At 56.4% G+C, this 19192-nt stretch overlaps 1 non-coding gene across 1 annotated transcript; it reads left to right on the top strand.

Moving 5' to 3' along the window:
• The first annotated feature begins 17040 nt into the window (after positions 1-17040).
• On the top strand, positions 17041-17112 carry TRNAQ-CUG. The gene has a single exon. It is a non-coding gene; the product is annotated as a tRNA-Gln (tRNA).
• The last annotated feature ends 2080 nt before the right edge of the window (positions 17113-19192 follow it).

The following is a 19192-nucleotide window of genomic DNA, read 5'->3' as shown; positions in this document are numbered from 1 at the left end:
AAACCCTACAAACTGGCATCAGCATGCAGGATAAATGGCTTGTTTGGGTCAGCAGAGACTAGGACTGGCACATGAATCAGGCAAATAATGATTTCCCGTAAAGCTCTGTCACATCTCTCATCCCGCCATGTCCCCAATGGAGAGGAGAGGAGCCCCTCCCCTGTCCCAGCTCAAGAACACCAGATCTGTGGAGGCAAGATGTCTGTAGCCCAAACCAGCTGGAGCTGCTGGGGAGAGGAGTTCTCCCCTCAGCCCAGGCCCACTGGAGTTGCTATTGCAGTGGGGGAGAGATGTCTTTCATCTAGTTCTTAGATGCCCTGATAAGAGGGGGGTTGAGTTTTTTCTTCCCACCTACAGCTCAAACTTCTTTTTCCCCCACCACTTTCTGCTCTAGCCTGATCTCCCTCTTTCACCTCAATTCTCTTTTTCCTGGTCTTGTTCCAGAGCCCTGACAGCCCAATTCTCTGCCCTAACCCCGTGCCCTCTACTGCACCCTGAACCTCTCATTCTAACCCCACCCTAGAGCCTGCACTCCCAGGGCCAGTGCCCTCATCCACCTGCACTCCAACTCTCTGTCCCATGTACCCTGATTTAGGGTGTACTAATAATATTAATTTGGATAATATGATGAAAATTTAATTTATTAGCTTACATTTTATTTAATTTAATTGAGTTACAAAGTTACAGTTGCTTTACTGCTATTCAATAGATACATAGGGCATTATATGCAACAAAGTTTTGGTTAATGTCTCTTACCACAATTCCTTGATAACCTGGTGGTAAGAGACACAGAACCAGCCTTGCAGTTCAGGTTTCTCAATTCTTGAGTGAAAGATGCAGCGCTTAGAAAAAGCTACTGTTACTTAGGGTTTACTTGACTAAGTTAAACTTAAAATCAAAACCTAATAAACAAAGAATAAAAACTTACGGAAATGGAGCTTAGCCTAGTTCCCTTGAAACTTAAAGTTTAAGAACAAGTACAGCCTACTGCTAGTACATAGAGAGAGAGTGGAGGAAGTAACTCAGAATGATAGAGTGAAGTGCTCTAGTGAGGTGGGTTATCTCTTTTATAGGGCACAAGTACCGGAAATCCTTCCTCCTATGCCCAAATTTCATTCCTCACCCACAAAACGTTAGGGTACGCTTACTTCACAGGCTAGTATGTTTGTGCATGTTGATGACATGTACATATGCACATAAGTTCCCTTGTGTTGTACCTGTTAAGTCTGTGGGTAGAATACTGAAAAAAAAACCCTATGCCATTCTCCATTGTCGATTGGTCTAAGTAAAGGTCTTAGACAGGCGTGAGTACTTATCTATTTAAGTAACAAGATACAGGTCAACTTTGCTTTCTTAGTAAAAGGTCACAATATAGATATGCTAACCTTGCCTTAGCTTAACATACAGGATTTGGCCTGTAGGGTCTCGTAAGTCATGTGCCCCAGCCTCCTAATCATTTCTATTGCCCGCCGCTGGACCCTCTCCAAATTGTCCACATCCCTTCGCATGTGGGACCCAACCCCAAAAGTACCCACATTTCACCCCAATGGCCCCCAAATGCCAGATTTTAATATGTACATAGGGTGCTCCCATGGTCATGTCACTCCCGAGCTCTCCAGTGGAGCCTGCTGGTGGAGAACAAGGTCAAAATCAGCCAGGACGTCGCTCAGTCAATTCCCTGTGCTCCCAGTAGGTGGTATCGGAAAGCTCCAAGATGGCTCACTTCCCTTTCTCTCATCAGCTTCAGGCCCCAGGGTTACAAATGCCCAACTAGTTGGGATTCTCCCCTGGGCTCAGGGTGTGGGGCTGCTCTGAGGGGATGGACTTGCACACTTGGGATATTAGTGCAAAGATACAATTTCAATTTCTCTTAGAGAAATTTGAGGGCAATTTATATTTGGTAAAATTCTTATTTCGTGAAAGGAAAGCTGCAGTGATAGCCTGCTTATTGGGGTGCAAAACACTTTCCTCCTGCAAGAAACAAGAAGTTAGAATTAGACATTTACATCATTTGTTCCAATGTTGGCACAGGTTTAATTTTGCTTCTGTGCAGGTTTGTTTCAGGTGGTGACTGTTTTGGTTTATTGGGTTGTTTTGGTTTTTTAAGTTGGAATGGAGATTTTAATTGACATTTGCTGGATTCGAATGGCTGACCTGCAACACCAGTTTTGACATACTTCTGCATATTTTATACAGATTTGGCCAGTATTCAAGGATTCAATTCCTTTATAGGAGGTTTTAGAGTTCAGGCTTATTTATTTGATGTTATTTTATCATCCTGCTGTAGCACACCTTTTTGATAAAACCTTGAAATTATTAATTTATGGCATTTGTTAGTTTTTATTTTAAAAAACAAAGTTTTTCTTAATGTTTGGGTTTTAAATTAAGCATTGTTTTTGGTTTCAAATTTTCATTTAGGTTTTGGTTGTTGATGGGATCTTTAAGAACTTTGGATTTAATACTAAAATTTGGACAGATTTAGCTTATTGAAAGTAAACTGTTCACTATTTTATTTTAATAAAGGTTGTATTGCTGTAAACCCTGGCCAGTGGGAGAGGAGATGAGCCTGGCCTTTAACTGAGAAGGAGCAGAGGCATGGGAGAGGCCAGGTGATGGGGGGGCACAGCCCCCCAATTTTTTTTGTCTACCCACCTCAGTCTCCCACCAAACGAGAAGAGTCTGATGCCACTCCTGCTGGTCACTGGGTGTCACTGCTGCTCCATGGGAAACATGCTCTGTGCATTACGCAGCTTGGTGAGAAATACACTCTGTGCCTTACCGTGACTGGTCCGTGGGTGTCACTGCTCCTAGAAGGCAGACACACGCTGTGCATTACATCACCTGACCGCTGGGTGTCATTGCTGTATCAATGGAAACACTTTCTGTGCATTACCCTGAATGACCACGAGGTGTCACTGCTGCTCCAAGGGAAACATGCTCTGTGTGTTACCCTGATTGGCCACTGGGTGTCACTGCTGCGCCAAACAAAACACCTTCTGTGCATTACTCTGACTGCCCACTGGGTGCCACTGCTGCGCCAAGGGAGACATAAGAGCGGCCAGACTGGTTCAGACGCAAAGTCCATCTAGCCCAGTATCCTCCTGTCTTCTGACAGTGGCCAGTGCCAGGTTCCCCAGAGGGAATGAACAGAGCAGGGAATCATCAAGCGATCCATCCCCTGTTGCCCATTCCCAGCTTCGGGCAAACAGAGGCTACATGCACCATCCCTGCCCACCCTGGCTAATAGCCCTTGATGGATCTATCCACCATAAGCTTATCTAGTTCTTTTTTGAACCCTGTTATAGTCTTGGCCTTCACAACATAGACTCATAGACTCATAGGTCAGAAGGGACCAATCTGATCATCTAGTCTGACGTCCTGCACAAGGCTGGCCACAGAACCCCACCCATCCAATTTTATAACAACCCCTATCCCAGGACCGAGTTATTGAAATCCTCAAAATTGGTTTGAAGACCTCAAGCTGCAGAGAAATCACCAGCAAGCGACCCGTGCCCCACGCTGCAGGGGAAGGTGAAAAACCTCCAGGGTTCCTGCCAATCTGCCCTGGAGGAAAATTCCTTCCCGACCCCAAATATGGCGATCAGCTAAACCCTGAGCATGTGGGCAAGAGTCACCAGCCAGCACCCAAGAGGGAATTCTCTGCAGTAACTCAATTCCCATTCCATCCAACATCTCCCCACAGACCATTGAGCAGACCTATCTGGTGGTAATCCAAGATCAATTGCCCAAATTAACAATCCTATCATAACATCCCCTCCATATACTTGTTAAGCTTTGTCTTAAAGCCAGAAAAGTCTTTTGCCCCCACTACTTCCCTCGGAAGGCTGTTCCAGAACTTCACTCCCCTAATGGTTAGAAACCTTCGTCTAATTTCAAGTCTAAACTTCCTAATATCCAGTTTATACCCATTCGTCCTTGTGCCTACATTAGTACTAAACTTAAATAATTCCTCTCTCTCCCTAAAGTTAACCCCCCTGATATATTTATATAGAGCAAGCATATCCCCCCGCAGCCTTCTTTTGGCCAGGCTAAACAAGCCAAGCTCTTTGAGTCTCCTTTCATAAGGCAGTTTTTCCATTCCTCGGATCATCCTTGTAGCCCGTCTCTGAAGCTGTTCCAGTTTGAATTCATCCTTCTTGAACATGGGACACCAGAACTGCACACAGTATTCCAGATGGGGTCTCACCAACGCCTTGTATAACGGTACTAACACCTCCTTATCCTTGCAGGAAATACCCCGCCTTATGCATCCCAAAATTGCATTTGCTTTTTTAACAGCCGTATCACATTGGCGACTCATAGTCATCCTGCTATCAACCAGTACCCCAAGGTCCTTCTCCTCCTCCGTCGCTTCCAACTGATGCGCCCCCAACGTATATCCAAAATTCTTATTATTAATTCCTAAGTGCATAACCTTGCACTTTTCACTATTGTATTTCATCCTATTTCTATTACTCCAGTTTACAAGGTGGTTCAGATCTTCCTGAATAGTATCCCTGTCCTTCTCCGTGTTAGCAATACCCCCCAGCTTGGTGTCATCCGCAAACTTTATTAGCACATTCCCGCTCTTTGTGCCAAGGTCAGTAATAAAAAGGTTAAATAAGATCGGTCCCAAAACTGATCCTTGAGGGACTCCACTAGTGACCTCCTTCCAGCCTGACAATTCACCTTTCAATACGACCCTCTGGAGTCTCCCCTTTAACCAGTTCCTTATCCACCTTACAACTTTCATATTCATTCCCATCTTTTCCAATTTGACTAACAGTTCCCCGTGCAGAACCGTGTCGAACGCCTTACTGAAATCTAGGTAAATTATATCCACCGCATTTCCTTTATCTAAGGAATCCGTCACCTTCTCAAAGAAGGAGATCAGATTGGTTTGACACGATCTACCTTTAGTAAATCCGTGTTGCAATTCGTCCCAATTACCATTGACCTCTATGTCTTTAACTACTTTCTCCCTTAAAATTTTTTCCAAGACCTTGCATACTACAGACGTCAAGCTAACAGGCCTATAATTACCCTGCTCACTTTTATTCCCTTTCTTAAAAATAGGAACTACATTAGCAATCCTCCAGTCATACGGCACAACCCCCGAGTTTATCGATTGCTTAAAAATTCTCGCTAACGGGCTCGCAATTTCACATGTCAGTTCCCTTAATATCCTCGGATGGAGATTGTCCGGGCCCTCCGACTTCGTCCCATCGAGCTGTTCAAGTATGGCCTCTACCTCAGTTGCGGTAATATCCACTTCCATATCCACATTCCCGTTTATCATCCCTCCTTCATCGCAAGGTTCCTCACTAGTCTTATTAAAAACTGAAGCAAAGTACTTGTTTAGATGTTGGGCCATGCCTAGGTTATCCTTAACCTCCATTCCATCCTCAGTGTATAGCGGCCCCACTTCTTCTTTCTTTGTTTTCTTCTTATTTATGTGGCTGTAGAACCTTTTACTATTGGTTTTGATTCCCTTTGCAAGGTCCAGTTCAATGCGGCTTTTAGCCTTCCTCACTTTATCCCTACATGTTCTGACCTCACCAAGGTAGCTTTCCTTACTGATCCTGCCTTTCTTCCACTCCCTGTAAGCTTTCTGCTTTTGTCTAATCCCCTCTCTGAGTTGCTTGCTCATCCAGTTTGGCCTACAACTCCTGCCCATGGTTTTTTTTCCCCTTTCTCGGGATGCAGGCTTCCGACAGTCTCCGCAGCTGCGACTTAAAGTAATTCCAGGCCTCCTCCGCATTTAAATCCACTAATTCCTCCGTCCAATCCACTTCCCTAACTAATTTCCTTAACTCTTTAAAATTAGCCCTCGAGAAGTCAAAAACCCTAATCCCAGATCTACATTTGTTTATCCTTCCATCTAGTTTGAACTGAATCAGCTCATGATCACTCGAACCAAGGTTGTCCCCTACCACCATTTCTTCTACGAGGTCCTCACTGCTCACCAACACCAAATCTAAAATGGCATCTCCTCTCGTAGGTACTTCAACTACTTGATGAAGAAATCCATCCGCTATCACATCCAGAAAAATCTGACCCCTATTATTCTTGCAAGTACTCGTCCTCCAGTCTATATCCGGGAAGTTGAAGTCCCCCATAATCACACATTTCCCCTTTGTGTTTACTTCATTAAAGACATTAAAGAGGTCTCTATCCATATCCCAATCAGATCCCGGCGGTCTGTAGCACACGCCAAGCACTATCTCAGGGGAAGCTCTAGTTGCTTTTTTACCCAATGTGATTTTCGCCCAGACAGACTCTGTCTTATCCATTCCATCGCTTCTTATTTCGCTACAGTTAATGTCATCATTGATGTACAAGGCTACTCCACCACCTTTGCCTTTCTTTCTGTCTTTCCAAAACAGCACATAGCCTTCAATACCCGTGCTCCAGTCATGAGTACTATTCCACCAGGTTTCAGTTATCCCTATAATATCCGGTTTCACTTCCTGCACCAGTAACTCCAGTTCCTCCATCTTGTTACCTAGACTCCTCGCATTAGTGTACAGGCCTCCTCTCCCTAGCTCTGTGAGACCACTGGGGAGCGGCTCTACCTGCGGGATTAGGACGCTTCCTTCTCTCCCTAACTCTGCGAGACACTGGGGAGCGGCCCTTCCAGCGGGAAGAGGGCGCTGCCTCCTCTCCCTAGCTCTGCGAACCACTGGGTAACGGCCCTTGCGGCGGGTTTAGGGTGCTGATTTCCCTCCCCAGTTCTGCCAGGGGCCTGGGGAGAGGCCTTTCCTGCAGGATTAGGGCCCTGCCATCTCTCCCTAGCTCTGCGAGACCACAGGGGAGCGGTTGTTCCTGCGGGATTAGTGCGCTGCCATGAATCCCTAGCTCTGCGAGACCACTGGGGAGCGGCCGTTCCTGCGGGATTAGGGCGCTGCCTTCTCTCTCTTCCTCTGCGAGACCATTCGGTAGCGGCCCATCTTGCGGGATTAGTGATGTGCCTCCTCTCGCCAGCTCTGCGATATCACTGGGGAGCGGCCCTTCCTGCGGGATTATTGTGCTGCCTTCTCTCACTAGCTCTGCGAGACTACTAGGGAGCATCCCTTCCTGCCGGGTTAGGGCACCGCCTTCCCTCCCTCGCTCTGCGAGACCACTGGGGAGCGACCGTTCCTGCCGGATTATGGCGCTACTTCCTCTCCCAAATTCTGCGAGACCACTGGGGAGCGGCCGTTCCTGCGGGATTAGGGCGCTGACTTCCCTCCCCAGCTCTGCCAGGGGCCTGGGGAGCAGCCCTTCCTGCGGGATTAGGGCGCTGCCTACTCTCCCTAGCTCTGCAAGACCGCAGGGGAGCGGCCCTTCCTGCGGGATTAGGGCGCCGCCTCCTCTCCCTAGCTCTGTGAGACCACTGGGGAGCGGCCCCTGGCTTCCCTGCCCAGCTGTGGGAGGAGAGCGGGGAGTGGCGGATCGAACGGGGAAGGGGTGCTAACTTCACTACCCAACTGTGGGAGGGGCCTGCGGGATGGCGGTTCCAAAAAGGGTGGAGCACTGGCTTCCCTCCCCAGCTCTGAGAGGGCCATTGGGAGTGGCAGTTCGATTGGGAGCGGGGCGCTGGAAGGGACGCTCTCCAGAGGTCTCGCAGAGCTAGGGAGAGAAGGCAGCGCCCTAATCCTGCAGGAAGAGCTGATCCCCAGGCAGCTGGCAGAGCTGGGGAGGGAAGCCAGCGCCCCGCCCCCACAGGAACGGCCGCTCCCAAGTGATCTCGCAGAGCTAGGGAGAGAAGGCAGAGACGTAATCCTGCAGAAGCATCGCTCCCCCGTAGTATCGCAGAGCAAGGGAGAGAAGGCAGCTCCATATTCCGGCAGGAAGGGTCGCTCCCCAGTGGTCTCGCAGAGCTAGAGAGAGGAGGCAGCGCCCTAATTTCGCAGGAAGGTGTCGCTCCCCAGTGGTATCGCAGAGCTAGGGAGAGGAGGCAGCGCCCTAATCCCACAGGAGGGGCCGATGCCCAGTGGTGTCGCAGAGCTAGGAAGAGAAGGAAGCACCCTAATCCTGCAGGAACAGCCGCTCCCCAGTGGTCTTGTAGAGCTGGGGAGGGAAGTCAGCGCCCCGCCCCCGCAGGAAGCGCCGCTCCCCAGTGGTCTCGCAGAGCTAGGGAGAGAAGGCAGAGCCCTAATCCCGCAGGAAGGGGAGCTCCCCAGTGGTCTCGCAGAGCTAGGGAGAGAGGGCAGCGCCCTAATCCCGCAGGAAGAGCCGCTCCCCAGTGGACTCGCAGTGCTAGGGAGAGAAGGCAGCGCCCTAATCCTGCAGGAAGGGCTGCTCCCCAGGCCCCTGGCAGAGCTGGGGAGGGAAGCCAGCGCCCCGCCCCCGAAGGAAGGGCCGCTCCCCAGTGGTCTCGCTGAGCTAGGGAGAGGAGGCAGCGCCCTGATCCCGCAGGAAGGGCCGCTCCCCAGTGGACTCACAGAGCTAGGGAGAGGAGGCAGCGCCCTAATCCCACAGGAACGGCCGCTCCCCAGTGGTTTCGCAGAGCTAGGGAGAGGATGTAGCGCCCTAATCCCACAGGAAGGGCCGCTCCCCAGTGGTTTTGCAGAGCTAGGGAAAGAAGGCAGCGCCCTATTCCCCCAGGAACGGCCGTTCCCCAGTGATCTCGCAGAGCTAGTGAGAGAAGGCAGCGCCTTAATCCCGCAGGAATGGCCGCTCCCCAGTGGTCTTGCAGAGCTAGGGAAAGAAGGCAGCGCCCTATTCCCCCAGGAATGGCCGTTCCCCAGTGATCTCGCAGAGCTAGTGAGAGAAGGCAGCGCCCTAATCCCGCATGAACGGCCGCTTCCCAGTGGTCTCACAGAGCTAGGGAGAGAAGGTAGCGCCCTAATCCCGCAGGAAGGGTCGCTACCCAGTGGTCTCACAGAGCTAGGGAGAGGAGGCAGCACCCTCATCCCGCAGGAAGGGCCGCTCCCCAGTGGTCCAGCAGAGCTAGGGAGAGGAGGCAGCGCCCTAATCCCACAGGAAGGCCCATTGCCCAGTGGTCTCGCAGAGCTAGGGAGAGAAGGCAGGGCCCTAATCCCGCAGGAACGGCTGCTCCCCATTGGTCTCGCAGAGCTACGGAGAGAAGGCAGCGGCATAATCACGCAGGAAGGGCCGTTCCCCAGTGGTGTCGCAGAGTTTGGGAGAGGAAGCAACGTCCTAATCCCACAGGACGGGCCGCTCCCCAGTGGTCTCGCAGAGCTAGGGAGAGGAGGCAGCTCCCTATTCTCGCAGGAACGGCCGCTCCCCAGTGGTCTCGTAGAGCTAGGGAGAGGACGTAGCGCCCTAATCCCGCAGGAACAGCCGATCCCCAGTTGTCTTGCAGAGCTAGGGAGAGGAGGCAGCACCCTAATCCCGCAGGAAGAGCTGATCCCCAGGCCCCTGGCAGAGCTGGGGAGGGAACCCAGCGCCCCGCCCCCGCAGGAACGGCCGCTCCCCAGTGGTCTCGTAGAGATGGGGAGGGAAGCCAGCAACCCGCCCACGCAGGAAAGGCCGCTCCCCAGTTGTCTCGAAAAGCTAAGGAGAGAAGGCAGCGCCCTCATCCCGCAAAAGGGGCTGCTCCCCAGTGGTCTCGCAGAGCTAGGGAGAGAAGGCAGCGCCCTAATCCCGCAGGAACGGCTGCTCCCCAGTGGTCTCGCAGAGCTAGAGAGAGAAGGCAGCGCACTAATCCCACAGGATGGGCCGCTCCCCAGTGGTCTCGCATAGCTAGAGATAGGAGGCAGCACCCTAATCCCGCAGGAACGGCCGCTCCCCACTGGTCTTGCAGAGCTGGGGAGAGGAGTTAGCACCCTAATCCCGCAGGAAAGGCCGCTCCCCAGTGGTCTCGCAAGGCTAGGGAGAGAAGGCAGCGCCCTATTCCTGAAGGAACGGCCCGCCCCCAGTGGTCTTGCAGAGCTAGGGAGAGAAGGCAGCACCCTAATCCCGCAGGAACGGTCGCTCCCCAGTGGTCTCGCAGAGCTAGGGAGAGAAGGCAGCGCCCTAATCCCGCAGGAAGGGCCGCTCCCCAGTGGTCTCGTAGAGCTAGGGAGAGGACGTAGCGCCCTAATCCCGCAGGAACAGCCGATCCCCAGTTGTCTTGCAGAGCTAGGGAGAGGAGGCAGCACCCTAATCCCGCAGGAAGAGCTGATCCCCAGGCCCCTGGCAGAGCTGGGGAGGGAACCCAGCGCCCCGCCCCCGCAGGAACGGCTGCTCCCCAGTGGTCTCGTAGAGATGGGGAGGGAAGCCAGCAACCCGCCCACGCAGGAAAGGCCGCTCCCCAGTTGTCTCGAAAAGCTAAGGAGAGAAGGCAGCGCCCTCATCCCGCAAAAGGGGCTGCTCCCCAGTGGTCTCGCAGAGCTAGGGAGAGAAGGCAGCGCCCTAATCCCGCAGGAACGGCTGCTCCCCAGTGGTCTCGCAGAGCTAGAGAGAGAAGGCAGCGCACTAATCCCACAGGATGGGCCGCTCCCCAGTGGTCTCGCATAGCTAGAGATAGGAGGCAGCACCCTAATCCCGCAGGAACGGCCGCTCCCCACTGGTCTTGCAGAGCTGGGGAGAGGAGGTAGCACCCTAATCCCGCAGGAAAGGCCGCTCCCCAGTGGTCTCGCAGAGCTAGGGAGAGAAGGCAGCGCCCTATTCCTGAAGGAACGGCCCGCCCCCAGTGGTCTTGCAGAGCTAGGGAGAGAAGGCAGCACCCTAATCCCGCAGGAACGGTCGCTCCCCAGTGGTCTCGCAGAGCTAGGGAGAGAAGGCAGCGCCCTAATCCCGCAGGAAGGGCCGCTCCCCAGTGGTCTCGCAGAGCTTGGGAGAGAAGGCAGTGCACTAATCCCGCAGGAAGGGCCCCTCCCCAGTGGTCTCGCAGAGCTAGGGAGAGAAGGCAGCGCCCTAATCCCGCAGGAAGGGCCGCTCCCCAGTGGTCTCGCAGAGCTTGGGAGAGAAGGCAGTGCAGTAATCCCGCAGGAATGGCCGCTCCCCAGTGGTCTCGCAGAGCTAGGGAGAGAATGTAGCGCCCTAATCCCGCAGGATGGGCCGATCCCCAGTGGTCTTGCAGAGTTAGGGAGAGGAGGCAGCGCCCTAATCCCGCAGGAAGGGCCGCTCCAGAGTGGTCTCGCAGAGCTAGGGAGAGAAGGCAGCGCCCTAATCCCGCAGGAAGGGCCGCTCCCCAGTGGTCTCGCAGAGCTAGGGAGAGAAGGGAGCGCTCTAATCCCGCAGGATGGGCCGCTCCCCAGTGGTCTCGCAGAGCGATGGAGAGAAGGCAGCGCCCTAATCCCGCAGGAAGGTCTGCTCCCCAGTGGTCTCGCAGAGCTAGAAACAGGATGCAGTGCCCTAATCCCGCAGGAAGGGCCGCTCCCCAGTCGTCTCGCAGAGCTAGAGAGAGGAGGCAGCGCCCTAATCCCACAGGAAAGGCCGCTCCAGAGTGGTCTCGCAGAGCTAGGGAGAGAAGGCAACGCCCTATTCCCGCAGGAACGGCCGCTCCCCAGTGGTCTCGCAGAGCTAGGGAGAGAATGTAGCGCCCTAATCCCGCAGCAAGGGCCGATCCCCAGTGGTCTCGCAGAGCTAGGGAGAGGAGGCAGCGCCCTAATCCCGCAGGAAGGGCCGCTCCACAGTGGTCTCGCAGAGCTGGGGAGGGAAGCCAGCGCCCTGCCCCCGCAGGAAGGGCAGCTCTCCAGTGGTCTAGCTGGAGCTAGGGAGAGAAGGCAGCGCCCTAATCCCACAGGATGGGCCACTCCCCAGTGGTCTCGCATAGCGAGAGATAGGAGGCAGCACCCTAATCGCGCAGGAACGGCCGCTCCCCACTGGTCTTGCAGAGCTGGGGAGAGGAGGTAGAGCCCTAATCCCGCAGGAAAGGCCGCTCCCCAGTGGTCTTGCAGAGCTAGGGAGAGAAGGCAGCGCCCTATTCCTGCAGGAACGGCCCGTTCCCAGTGGTCTTGCAGAGCTAGGGAGAGAAGGCAGCGCCCTAATCGCGCAGGAATGGTCGCTCCCCAGTGGTCTCGCAGAGCTAGGGACAGAAGGCTGGTCCCTAATCCCGCAGGAACGGCCGCTCCCCAGTTGTCTCGCAGAGCTAGGGAGAGATATCGGCGTCCTAATCCCACAGGAAAGGCTGCACCCCAGTGGACTCGCAGAGCTAAGGAGAGAAGGCAGCACCCTAATCCCGCAGGAAGGGCCGCTCCCCAGTGGTCTCGCAGAGCTTGGGAAAGAAGGCAGTGCACTAATCCAGCAGGAAGGGCCGCTCCCCAGTGGTCTCGCTGAGCTTGGGAGAGAAGGCAGCGCCCTAATCCCGCAGTAAAGGCCGCTCCCCAGTGGTCTCGCAGAGCTAGGGATAGAAGGCAGTGCACTATTCCCGCAGGATTGGCCGCTCCCCAGTGGTCTCGCAGAGCTAGGGAGAGGAGGCAGCGCCCTAATCCCGCAGGAAGGGCCGCCCCAGAGTTGTCTCGCAGAGCTAGGGAGAGAAGGCAGTGCCCTAATCCCGCAGGAAGGGCCGCTCCCCAGTGGTCTCGCAGAGTTAGGGAGAGGAGGCAGCGCCCTAATCCCGCAGGAAGGGCCGCTCCAGAGTTGTCTCGCAGAGCTAGGGAGAGAAGGCAGCGCCCTAATCCCGCAGGAAGGGCCGCTCCCCAGTGGTCTCGCAGAGCTAGGGAGAGAAGGCAGCGCTCTAATCCCGCAGGATGGGCCGCTCCCCAGTCGTGTCGCAGAGCTAGGGAGAGGAGACAGCGCCCTAATCCCTCAGGAAGGGCCGCTCCCCAGTGGTCTCGCAGAGCTAGGGAGAGAAGGCAGTGCCCTAATCCCGCAGGAAGGGCTACTCCCCAGTGGTCTCGCAGAGCTAGAAAGAGGAGGCAGCGCCCTAATCCCGCAGGAAGGGCCGCTCCCAACTGGTCTCGCAGAGCTAGGGAGAGGAGGCAGCGCCCTTATCCCGCAGGAAGTGCCGCTCCCCAGTGGTCTCGCAGAGCTTGGGAAAGAATTCAGCGCCCTAATCCCGCAGGAAGGTCTGCTCCCCAGTGGTCTCGCAGAGCTAGAAACAGGATGCAGCGCCCTAATCCCGCAGGAAGGGCCGCTCCCCAGTCGTCTCGCAGAGCTAGAGAGAGGAGGCAGCGCCCTAATCCCACAGGAAAGGCCGCTCCAGAGTGGTCTCGCAGAGCTAGGGAGAGAAGGCAACGCCCTATTCCCGCTGGAACGGCCGCTCCCCAGTGGTCTCGCAGAGCTAGGGAGAAAAGGCAGCGCCCTAATCCCTCAGGAACGGCCGCTCCCCAGTGGTCTCGCAGAGCTAGGGAGAGAATGTAGCGCCCTAATCCCGCAGCAAGGGCCGATCCCCAGTGGTCTCGCAGAGCTAGGGAGAGGAGGCAGCGCCCTAATCCCGCAGGAAGGGCCGCTCCACAGTGGTCTCGCAGAGCTGGGGAGGGAAGCCAGCGCCCTGCCCCCGCTGGAAGGGCAGCTCTCCAGTGGTCTAGCGGAGCTACGGAGAGAAGGCAGCGCCCTATTCCCGACGGAAGGGCCGCTCCCCAGTGGTCTCGCAGGGCTAAGGAGAGAAGGCAGCACCCTAATCCCGCATGAAGGGCTGCTCCCCAGTGGTCTCGCAGAGCTAGGAAGAGGAGGCGGCGCCCTAATCCCGCAGGAAGGACTGCTCCCCAGTGGTCTCGCATAGTTAGGGAGAGAAGGCAGCGCCTTAATCCCGCAGGAACGGCCGTTCCCCAGTGGTCTCGCAGAGCTAGGGAGAGAAGGCGGTGTGCTAATCCCGCAGGAAAGGCTGCACCCCAGTGGACTCGCAGAGCTAGGGAGAGAAGGCAGCGCCCTAATCCCGCAGGAAGAGCTGCTCCGCAATGGTCTCGCAGAGCTAGGGAGAGAAGGCAGTGCCCTAATCCCGCAGGAAGAGCTGCTCCCCAATGGTCTCGCAGAGCTAGGGAGAGGAGGCAGCGCCCTAATCCCGCAGGAATGGCCGCTCCGCAGTGGTCTCGCAGACCTAGCGAGAGAAGGAAGCGTCCTAATCCCGCAGGAATGGTCGCTCCTCAGTGGTCTCGCAGAGCTAGGGAGAGAAGGCAGCGCCCTAATCCCGCAGAAAAGTCTGCTCCCCAAACACCTGGCAGAAGTGGGGAGGGAAGCCAGCGCCCCGCCCCTGTAGGAAGGGCAGCTCCCTAGTGGTCTAGCGGACCTAGGGAGAGAAGGCAGCGCCCTATTCCCGCAGGAAGGGCCGCTCCCCAGTGGTCTCGCAGAGCTAGGGAGAGAAGGCACCACCCTCATCCCGCAGGAAGGGCCGCTCCCCAGTGGTCTCGCAGAGCTAGAGAGACAAGGCAGTGCCCTAATCCCGCAGGAAGGGCAGCTCCCTAGTGGTCTCGCAGAGTTTGGGAGAGGAGGCAGCGCCCTAATCCCGCAGGAAGGGCTGCTCCCCAGTGGTCTCGCAGAGCTAGAGAGAGAAGGAGGCGTCCTAATCCCGCAGGATGGGCCGCTCCCCAGTGGTCTCGCAGAGCTGGGGAGGGAAGCCAGCGCCCCGCCCCCGCAGGAAGGACATCTCCCCTGTGGTCTCGTAGAGCTAGGGGGAGAAGGCAGCGCCCTATTCCCGCAGGAAGGGCCGCTCCCCAGTGGTCTCGCAGAGCTAGGGAGAGGAGGCAGCGCCCTAATCCCACAGGAAGGACCGCTTCCCAGTGGTCTCGCAGAGCTACCGAGAGGAGGCAACGCCCTAATCCCTCAGGAAGGGCCGCTCCCCAGTGGTCTCGCAGAGCTGGTGGGAGGAGGCATCGCCCTAATCCCGCAGGACTGGTCGCTCCTCAGTGGTCTCGCAGAGCTAGAGAGAGGAGACATTGCCCTAATCCCGCAGAAAGGGCTGCTCCCCAAACACCTGGCAGAGCTGGAATGGGAAGCCAGCGTCCCGCCCCTGCAGGAAGGGCCGCTCCCCAGTGGTCTCGCAGAGCTAGAGAGAGGAGGAAGCGCCCTAATCCCGCAAAAAGGGCCGCTCCGCAGTGGTCTCGCAGAGCTAGAGAGAGAAGGCAGCGCCCTAATCCCGCAGGAATGGCCGCTCCGCAGTGGTCTCGCAGAGCTAGGGAGAGAAGGCAGCGCCCTAGTCCCGCAGGAAGGGCCGCTCCCCAGTGGTCTCGCAGAGCTAGGGAAAGGAAGCAGCGCCCTAATCCCGCAGGAAGGGCCGCTCCATAGTGGTCTCGCAGAGCTAGGGATAGGAGGCAGCGCCGTAATACTGCAGGAAGGGCCGATCCCCAGTTGTCTTGAAGAGCTAGGGAGAGGAAGGAGCGCCCTAATCCCGCAGGAACGGCTGCTCCCCAGTTGTCTCGCAGAGCTGGGGAGGGAAGCCAGTGCCCCGCCCCCGCAGGAAGTGCCGCTCCCCTGTGGTCTCGGAGAGCCAGGGAGAGAAGACAGCGCCCTAATCCCGCAAGAAGAACTGATCCCCAGACCCCTGGCAGAGCTGGGGAGGGAACCCAGCGCCCCTCCCCCTCAGGAACGGCCGCTCCCCAGTGGTCTCGCAGAGCTGGGGAGGGAAGCCAGCACCCCGACCACGCAGGAAGGGCTGCTCCCCAGTGGTCTCGCAGAGCTAGGGAGAGAAGGCAGCACCCTAATCCCACAGGAACGGCCGCTTCCCAGTGGGCTGCAGGGCTAGCGAGAGGAAGCAGCGCTCTAATTCCGTAGGTTGGGCTGTACCCCAGACCCCTGGCAGAGCTGGGGAGGGAAGCCAGCACCCCGCCCCCGCAGGAAGGGCCGCTCCCCCGTGGTCTCGCAGAGCTGGGGGGGGAAGCCAGCGCCCCGCCCCCGCAGGAATGGCCGCTCCCCAGTGGTCTCGCAGAGCTAGGGAGAGAAGGCAGCGCCCTAATCCCGCAGGAAGGGCTGCTCCCCAGGCCCCTGGCAGAGCTGGGGAGGGAACCCAGCGCCCCGCCGCCACAGTAACGGCCGCTCCCCACTCCCGTCGCAGAGCTAGGAAGGAACCTAGCACACCACGCGCCCAGGAACGGCCGCTCTCCAGTCCCCTCACAGAGCCGGGGAAACAATCAAGCGCCCTGCCCCTGCTAATACTGCTGCTGCCCAGTCCTCTGGCAGAGCTAGGGAGGGATGGCAGCGCCTTACTCCCGCAGGAACGGCCGCTTTACATTCCCCTTGCAGACCTGGAGAGGGAAGGCTGCGCCCCTCCCCCGCAGGTCTGCACACTGGCCATGGCCATGGCCAGGAGCGCAGCGCAGAAGCTGCTCCAGCCCTGCAGCCTGCGGGCAGCGCATTGGGGTGGGGGCAGCACGGAGCAGGCAGGGCCCAGGTGGGCGAGGGGCGGAGACACAAGTGGGGCGGACACGCTCCTGCCAGGAGCTGCCTGGTTCACCCCTTGCCCGGGAGATGCAGGAGTGGCCTGGATCATGGCTCGGCTGCAGAGCTTGGAGCCCAGGCTGGGCCCAGGAGTGAGAGGATGGGGGAGCTAGGGGTGTAGCAGAGGTTGGAGCCAAGAATTGGTTGGAGATGGGGTTGTGCCACTTCCGCTTGGCGGCAGGGGGGCCCTCTGGCTTTTTTTTTTTTGCTCCGCCCCCCACATCCCAATATTTCATCTTTGACATCTGGTCACCCTAGCCTGATATGAAGGAGGATGTCTGGACCAAGGGGCCAGGGACTGGCCTTTGCTAGAGAAACCACTGTCAAGTTTTAGCCAATTAGGACAAGTCAGCAAATAAGAACAACCTCAGGTATCAGTAACTGCTACAGGTTGCAAATTCCTACATGCAGCAGTTTCTGGCACTACACCTGCACAGCTCTGCTCCCCGGCTCTTCTCGGGCTCCTGCTCTCTCCTTAGCTCTGCCCCACTCTCACCCAGGCAGTTCCAGCTCACATGGAGGATGGGACCCCCTGGCCTGGTGACTCCTCTATTACACTGCCTGGCCTGTCAGTGCAGCTAACTTGGAGCTTTGGCCTCTCCCCATTGTCCCTGGGGACTGTCAGTCTCAGGGTCCTGATTTCCCATTGATCCTTCCCCCTTCTGTTGGTGCTGGGAACTAGCCAACCAACCCCCCCCCCACACACACACACTAAGTTTTAGTAAAGGGCCAAGAGCCCCCTTACACAAGCAGCCCCATGAGGGTCACCGATGTGCAGAGAAGGCAGCACAAGCTGCTCCCATGGTGTAATGGGCAGCACTCAGGACTCTGAATCCTGTAATCTGAGTTCAAATCTCAGTGGGACCTTGTGTTGGCTTGTGGTCATAGGCGGCAGGTTATATACATTTGTGGTGCTCGTGCTCCAGGAACATTCAGGGCTGGGGGCCCTGCTCCAGCAATATTTGGAGTTGGGTCTCTTCCCCTGGCCCCTGCATGGCAACCCTCCCCTCTGTTGTGGTGCATCCCTGCCTGACAAAAAGCAGCATGTGCCTGTCCCCTGCCTGCTCCTGCTGCTGGAGTAGAGGGATTCTGGGCAGAACTGCAGCCCCAGAGTCCTAGTGCAGGCTGCCCTCAGCCTCTCCAACACCCCCAACCCTGAGCTCCCTCTGAACCCTGATTCTCTGCCCCAGTCCTGAGCCCCCTCCTGCATCATGAATCCCTCATCCTCAGCCCTACGCTCCCTCCCAGAGGGTGCACTCCTTCCCACCCCCAGAGCCTGCACCTCTCACCCCTTCCTACAACCCTGCTGGAGCCTGCACCCAGCACCCAAACTCCATCCTAAAGCCTGAATCCTGCACCCTAATCCCCCCCAAACCCCCTCCCAGAGCCTTAGGCAGGTGGGGGTGGAGTTTGGGGGCGGGTTCTGGGCACCACCAAAATTTCTACAAACTTGCCACCCACCCATGCTTGTGGTAATGCCCCAGAGCTCAACTCCCCTGTCTCCAGCTGTGTAAGAGTGAATCTTTCCCCTCCTGCTGGGTGACTCACACCTCCGAGAGCCAGGTCTTTGGCAGGGATGGCCACAATGGGATAGGGCTCTAGAACTTGCTACCCTGATAGTTGGGATTCTTGCTGCTGCACCTGATGTTCACAAGCTTGGCCCTTGTGCTTCCTACCACACGTTTCCTCTGGCCCACATGGCGCTTGAAGAAAGGAGTGCCAGCGCTGGGATTAATAGTCAGGCCTTGGCAGGAGGGAGGAAGAGTCCCAGGCTGGAGCCCCACACACCTTCCCTCCTCCGGGCACCTAGAGCAGAGGCAGCCCAGCTCTGTCCGCTGCATACCTCAGCAGAGTAGGTGAGTTCATGTAAATACAGTCTGGTCCCAAAGCTTCCCCCCAACCCTGGTCATCAGTAGCTGCCAGGGGAGAGCTCATTCACACCTCGCTTACAAATCATCATTTGAAATTCTAAGGTTGGCCAACACTGCCGAAGCCAATGCACCGACATTGTCAGCAAACACAACAGCTGGGTGAGGAAATCCGGCTTTGTCCAGACTTTCCAAACCTATTTGACTTTCTCAGGTACAAGTAGTTTTCATACGTTGTATCTGCTTTTAAAGTGTGTGTTAACGTTTCAATTTCCATTCAAATTTGCAACCAATGACAACATTGGCAGCGCTGCATGTAACTACCTGACCACTGAGGGAGGGGGTGTTGGGGAAAATCGGGGAAGGGGGTGTACAGCCCCCTGGCTGGGGGGCGTATAGGGAATGCCCAGTTTCACTGAATTGAGTCTCCTACTGCAGCACCTCAGTAGGTTACATCAGAGAGGAGCTGCAGCGTCTAGGCGGTGGGATGCCTGTGCCTTTAAGAGCCCAGCCCTGGGAAGTCCATGCTGAGAGGTGCTGCCTGTGGGAGGGGAAATAAAAAAGCCCTCTGCTCCCCCCACCCATGTTTGCAAACACTGGAGTCTCAGCCCACCGGGATAACTGTTCCCCCTCGGCCCCTGCCTGTGCCGGGGTTTAACCCTCTGGCAGCGCCTCCCTCCGGGCTTAACTCCGGCTCCTTCCCACCTCCCTGACTTTGCCTTCAGTCCCTCTCCTAACTCTGCCTCCAGCTGCTTGACCCCCGACCAGTCAATTTCCACCTCCTGCTCAGACCCTGGCCACCTACTCCTCTGATTTGCCCTCCTTTGCCCCTTTTCAATCCCTGTAAAAGATAGTCGATGCTGTGTCCCATTCTCTGGAGGGAGGGCTGGGCGCCTGGCCCCTGCCTGCGCAGTGCTCAAAGTGCCCCATGATCTTGTGGATGTTTGCTGAGTGCTGCAGGGTCACCCGAAGGGGGAGAGAGACGCGGTTAGGAGGTGATGCAGCCAAGGATGCCTCACCCAACACTGAGATGCAGCCACCTCTGGGGTGATTTACACAAGTCAGCAAATGAATATGGA

The sequence above is a fragment of the Gopherus evgoodei genome, unplaced genomic scaffold (genome assembly GCF_007399415.2).
Source record: "Gopherus evgoodei ecotype Sinaloan lineage unplaced genomic scaffold, rGopEvg1_v1.p scaffold_320_arrow_ctg1, whole genome shotgun sequence".
In the NCBI taxonomy this organism is placed as follows: domain Eukaryota; kingdom Metazoa; phylum Chordata; order Testudines; family Testudinidae; genus Gopherus; species Gopherus evgoodei.
This window is presented reverse-complemented; position numbering and strand designations above follow the sequence as displayed.